The sequence below is a fragment of the Lepidothrix coronata genome, unplaced genomic scaffold (genome assembly GCF_001604755.1).
Source record: "Lepidothrix coronata isolate B3197 unplaced genomic scaffold, Lepidothrix_coronata-1.0 Scaffold20, whole genome shotgun sequence".
Lineage (NCBI taxonomy): Eukaryota > Metazoa > Chordata > Aves > Passeriformes > Pipridae > Lepidothrix > Lepidothrix coronata.
In genome coordinates this window covers 2,743,645-2,749,644 of record NW_016690200.1, presented here as the reverse complement: position 1 = coordinate 2,749,644, position 6,000 = coordinate 2,743,645, and the positions used below count along the sequence as shown (strand labels likewise).

Here is a 6,000-nt window from a genome sequence, read left to right as displayed (position 1 = left end):
TAATAAAGTCCACAAAAGGTTCTTTGGGGCCCTGATTAATTAATGTGAAAGAGGGGGTCTGGACATAGCCGTCCACCACCCTCTTGACCGCCTCCATTGCCAATTCTTTTGTAACATCTAAAAATTTGGGTTCAATTCTGGCCTGATCGTTTCTGCTTGAATAATTTCCCTCGCCATAAAGCATGTCTATGGCCTGTCTCACCGGAATCCCCCTTCTTTCCATTTTTTCGTTAACATAACTAGTGATCAGCTTTTTCCATTCTGTTTCAAAAACAGAGGATTGTACAGTGGAAAAAAGTCTGTTCACTACTGCCCATATATCATATGGGATTAGTGTGTAAGCCAGGAAAAATGATTCTAAGAGGGCAGTGGTAAAAGACGCTCCTAGCCCATACTCCACTATCGCCTTCTTTATATCTTTCAGCATGGGATAGGAGATAGGCCTCCACTCCGGGGCCTTGCCCTCTTCTAGGTATATAGGGAATGCTTTAAGAAAGTCTACATCATTTGCCTGCGCAGCCTCTTCCCTGAAGGCTTTCCAGATGTTAGGCTGTTTTGATTGCCTCTCAGGGGAGTGCTGCGAGTAATCTGTGTCCGAGTCGGGGTAGCGGCAGGTGGGGTAGGCCTCGGTGGTACAGGCCCTATGGGAATGGCCATGTTACCGGAAACCGGACTTGACCTTCGCCCTGGCCCAGCCCCTCGCTACCCTTCCGTCCCTAGAGGGAGGTCTCTCCGGTGAAGAGGCGGAACTGGAGGGAGAGGGTGTGTGTATGGGTATGTTGGGGGAGGGGTCCCTGACACGCGCAGGTGGGGGCGGAGGCGGTTTAGAGGGTGGTACCGAGGGGGTCCGCCCCCTCTTTTCCCGCGCTGGTGACTCCCGCGGCGACTTTTCCCGCCTTCGCTCCTCATGCTTTTTGCCTCCCTTCTTCCCGATGCCATTTTGTGCACGCCGTGAGGTGGTTTTTCCTTCCCTCCCGCCATCCTGTGTCTGTGTCTTGGTCAGTCTCGATCTGGTAGTAGGTGTCTCATGGAGGCTGTCATTCGTTGCTCATCATCTGGTGCTGTAGCACCATCAGAACAAGCCTCCATGCTATCAGCGCCTCTTTTGCTGTCCGGGGTCCCCCGTCATTATCTCGCCATAAGCTGTATCCAATGGCTTGCCACTGGTCTACAGAGGTATCCTCTGTAAGTATATGACCTTTGTGGTCCAGCCACTTGGCGAGTGCTTTAGCGGATTTTTTATCGAGGGGGTGACTGTGCTCGATGATAAAATCTTTGAGGTGTCTGTAAACGAATTTTTGGGAGGTGGACAGCGAGAGTCCCATTTTGGTGTTATAAAGACTTCTGCGACAGTCCTTGATGTTACTATTCCTCCCTTTTTTGTTTTTTGGGTGAGGGTGTCGGGGTGGGAAGTGGATTGTCCCCAGCTGCTCACCTTCTTCTGGTGCGTCGACCCGTGCGACTCCGCAGCCCACAGTCGTTTGTCCAGCTGGGGGGCATGGCGGGATGATCACCACTCCTGATGATCTCTGAGCCCAAGTGAGGACGCAGGAGTTCTCTCAATATGAGAGACCTTCAACTGTGCCCCACGTTGGGCGCCATCTGCCACAGCCCAAGGGGAAAAGGGAAGGGGACGCGGCACCACACAAAAGGGTTCAGACACAGCTGAGGGTCTGGGTGCAATGCCAGTTTATTAAGAGAACACAGGAACTTATATAGGGTAAGTCTGAGGGGAGAATTCATAACTGGGGAGGTGCATGTGACTGACAACCAAGGGTGAGACAGGATTGGGAGACAGGGGAAAGGTGGGCATAACTTATGGGTATCCAGGGGAAGGGACCAATGGGGGCTCACTCTGCACTGCGGCAACTCTCAGCCAAGCAGTGACAGAGGAGTGGAAAAGCAGGGGAGAACGGGGGAGTAAACAACTTTTGGAGGGAAAATCTGAGGGACCAAGGGGAATAACATTGGGGTACATTAAACTGGGTATGAAACTGGTATTAAAATGGGGGATAACAGGTCAGTCCGGTAGAGTCCATTCAGGCTCCATAAATGTCTCTCCACGCCTGAAATCTTTCCCAATCGGATTTCTCATTCTCCTCACCCCAGGAAGCCAGAGGTTCCCTCAGGTGTCACCTCCAAAGGTCTCCATTGATGTGTGGCCCATGGAGGGCTGTGGGTACTACATCAGGAGTGTTGCAACCTGGCTGAGTTGCATCAACTGGTGACTTTTGTTAACCAAAATCTGTTTTTGAGCATGCTTCAGAAAAAAACATAATCTTGTTTTGCAGCAGGTGGTGATGAGTTCAGCACAACTATAAAAGCCGTGCTGTGCTTCAGTACCTAATAGCCAGGGCATCCCTTGCCCCAGAGAATTTGCTCAAGTCAACCTTTTTCCACCACTGATTTACAAAGCATCCTGTTTTTTCATATGCATTTAATATATAAATCACTGGAACCTGACATATCTTTAACGAGTCTGATTTCCAGTGTCTTCTCAGTTCATTTTCCTCTCTGAAAGTGCTTTGTGTGCTTCTAAAGACCCTTTCCCCAACTGATTTAAGTCAGATGATTCTCACTCAAGACTTGTTTTGATTTACATGCCAGACAAGTTTTCCCCACAAAGGAGAGAATTTCCATGTTAGGGATAGCACAGGGCCCAGTTTTACATTTCCAAATAGATAAAACAGGCACTTTGCTTCATGTAATTTGCAGTTAAGTACCTAATTAGGTAATTGCCTGTTAATTCAAAGACTGCTTTTTGTGCAACTGGCTTTGAAAAAGTGCTGCCTAAAAACAAGCAGAAAGAGAAAAAATTAAAATGTTGCTTTTCTTGCCTAATTTTAATTACTCTTTTAATCTCCCAGTGAACGTAGTGCCCCTGGATCGTGGTGCAGAGGACCAGAGGTGCATGGGAGCTCCTGGCACTGAGCATATTTAGGAAGTCACTAATATTTGTATAATTAATTGCTTTTCAGACTCCTCCATGTTGCTCTCCAGAAGCATTTCAAGCTCGACACACAGAAGCTGTTTCTCCATGAGCAGCTGTGGGGCATTTGGCTGGTGGTTTCGACAGCAGGCAGCAGAGATGAATCAAGGACGTGGCATCTGCAGTCATGACCTGGAATTTGAACTCTTTGGTGCCTCTCCCTCCTCCCAGAGGGATGGAGGGGAGGCCGAAGATCTCAGGATCTTCTGATTGCCATCGATCCAGCTGATTTGCTGAGCACTGGCCTTGTATTGTGTCTGTATGCTCTTTGAGAGATGATTTCAGTCTGAAAAAAAGCCTGTGAGTATCCTGAGAGCTGGAAATCAGATGCTCTGATCTCACATTTCTCCAGCATTTAGCCATTGCCTCTACCACCATCACCTCATTAAAAAAAATTAAAAAAAATGCATGAAACATAAGAAAAACCATGAGATAAAAGAAAAGATGAATGTTGCTGATTTTAAGCCCTGACTTACAGGTTTTTTCGTTCTGAGGTATTTGGAGGGGAGAGGGAATTGGATCATATTTTCATCTTTTTTTTTGCCCCACATCCATGAGGACTAGACACTTCTTTAATAGGGAGGGAAAAAAAATAAATTGAGATTTCCGAGTGGTAACATGACTGAAAGAAAATGTGAATACATGGAATTCATGCCAAGGTGGTGAGGTCTGGCAATGCTGCCATGTGTCCTGTGTTACACTCAGGAGTGGGAGAGAGGCACTTGCATTGTGGATGCCATGCCAGTGGCTGCCCCTGTCCTTCTCCATGGTTTCTGGGGGTGGGATGGTCACATCTGAAGACAGAGTTGTAGGAAAGAGTCTCCAAGAAGGAAAACACATGGAGGGGTATCCATGCAGCCTTTTAGTACCTGTGTGGATGTGAGCTAAAGCTAAACAGGACCGGGGTATGGAGATGGGCACTGTGCATAATTGACTGCCCTGATTAATTAAAAGCAACTTCTTGGCACAGGTGATGATGGAGCATCCTCAGATGGATCTGGACGTGTCCCAGTGGACATGTGCCCCAGTCCCTCCTGCCTGTGCTGGGCTGAGGCTGTGCATGGGCAGGTGGTGGGCAGGAAAGCAGCTTTGTCAAAAAAACCAAGCCAAAAGGGAGCAGCCACATCTCCACTGCAGCTTCAGGTCAGTGTTGTGGCACCAGCACACATGTGCCCTGTGCTTCTGCAGGGGCCCCACGCTTGAAACAGCTGCTGGAGGATGTGTGGGATCAGAAGGGGAATCCTGTGCACCCAGGGAATGTCCTTTTGATGCAGGATCATAAGCAAAACCCTAACAAAGTAGTGATGGATCCAACAGCCCTGGGCAGAGCCCACACTGCTGGAACCACCTGCTTCATGGAACATTTTCCTAGAGTTAAGTAATGGTTTTCTAAAAATTTATCAAATTGCCTTTTTTTTTTTTTTCTCCCCAAAGGCTTTTTTTGCCATCTGTGTGCAGAATCTCCAGCAGAAATTCCAAGGTCTGGAGTGATTTCGTCCCATGCCATGAGAACGATGTGCTCTGCGCACCTTAGGCCGTGCAAAAAGGAGAAAGAGAAGAAGGTAGAGCCTTCTGTGAGCTCTCTGTGAGCCTGATCACTCATCAAAGGCAGCTGCCTCCTGTGCTGACCTGAGGACGTGACAGATGTCTGTAGCCTTTACAGGTGCAGGGCCTGCATTTCATCAGTCTTTTTTCCTTGGGTGACTTGGAGCATGGATTATTAGCAGCTCGGATTTCTTTGGCCACGGTGCTTTGTTGTGTACACATCCGGGTTAAATCTAAGCAATATTTCTGATCCATGTAGGCTTCTGACTTGGTTCTGCGTCGTCGGTGTTTACAAAATGATCAACATTTGAACTCTCCTGTTCTTTTCATTAAATGTCAGCAGAAACTTTTTTTTTTTTTTGGTAATAAACAATGCAGCCTCCCCCCTGCAATGTTCGTAACTAAGAAACTGTGGCATCACAAGAGCATGAGGAAATATCGCTGATTAAAACCAGGGTAAGAAATGACAGTGAAAGTGTTTGTGATTTTTTTTTTCATTGCAGAATCACAATGAAGTGGCTGGTAAAATGGGACCAGCTGGTTCAGCCCCACTTGGGCTGAATACAAGGTTTAATGCACTGAAACTACTTCCACTGGCATGTGGGGCTGGTTAAATGCTTTTGATATGAAAACTCTTAACTGTAGCATGACAATTTCTCGTGTGAAACACGTCTCACATCACAGCTTTTCCCCCACCTCTTTCTGTTTTGACAAAGCAAAGCAAGTTTGGGCTATTGTTGGCTCTGTTTGCCTTGTTTTTGTCTTTTTCCTGAATCTCATTAATATACAAGCGGTATTAAATAATAATGATGCCAGTAGTGACCTCTGCTGTGCCTTGGTGTCTGCTCCCTTTTGCTTCCAGGAGCAGATGTTGTCTGTCTTTGTTTTCTGTCGCCAAATGGGGACTTTGCCCCTTTAACCTTTGATAAGGTGCCTTAATAGCCTCTAATGTGAGATTTTATCACAAGCCAAGTAAAGGATATCCGCCTCTTAGCTTTTATTAAACATTCCCATCGTGTTTTACAGCAGTTTAAGGAAGTCCAGTTTCCTCTGTCTTTTTGCAGGTGGTATTTATCCCCTGCAGCCAGGTGAGCATCCGCCGTGGAGGGAGCACCCATGGACAGAGGTCCTGTCCAGGGCTCTGTCCTGGATGCTGCTCCAGCACTGAGCCCTAACCAACCTGCACCACAAACCAGTCAAACAGGGTGATGCTATGAATGATCAATGGGGTCCGACAAGACTCACCTGGACCCCGTTTTCCAGAGATTGCTGATGTGAGGTGGGGAGGGCGGTGTGTACACGAATGCTGCTGGGGTCTTGGTGCTTGTTCTCCTCTTGCTGTGTGCACGGCCAGGAGCCACTGGGTGCTTTTGCACCAGTAGTTAAACGCTGTGGTGCTGTAAATCTGCTCTAACACTTCCTATGAAGAGACACCCTCGCTACGTCCTTCCCTTTCTCATCCCTTT

The 6,000-nt window shown here is 47.6% G+C and overlaps 1 long non-coding RNA gene across 3 annotated transcripts in view; it reads left to right on the top strand.

Annotated features, from left to right (window-relative positions):
• LOC108493855 overlaps window positions 1–6,000 on the top strand; it is a 29,323-nt gene that overhangs the window by 6,481 nt on the left and 16,842 nt on the right. Inside the window, exons 1-3 of one of the 3 annotated variants that reach the window (XR_001873625.1) lie at window positions 1,494–1,720; window positions 2,979–3,289; window positions 4,424–4,990. This is a non-coding gene — a long non-coding RNA (uncharacterized LOC108493855). Of the gene's footprint in view, window positions 1–1,493; window positions 1,721–2,978; window positions 3,290–4,423; window positions 5,002–6,000 lie in introns of those variants that run through there. The other 2 variants (XR_001873624.1, XR_001873626.1) reach the window with 2 other exon arrangements.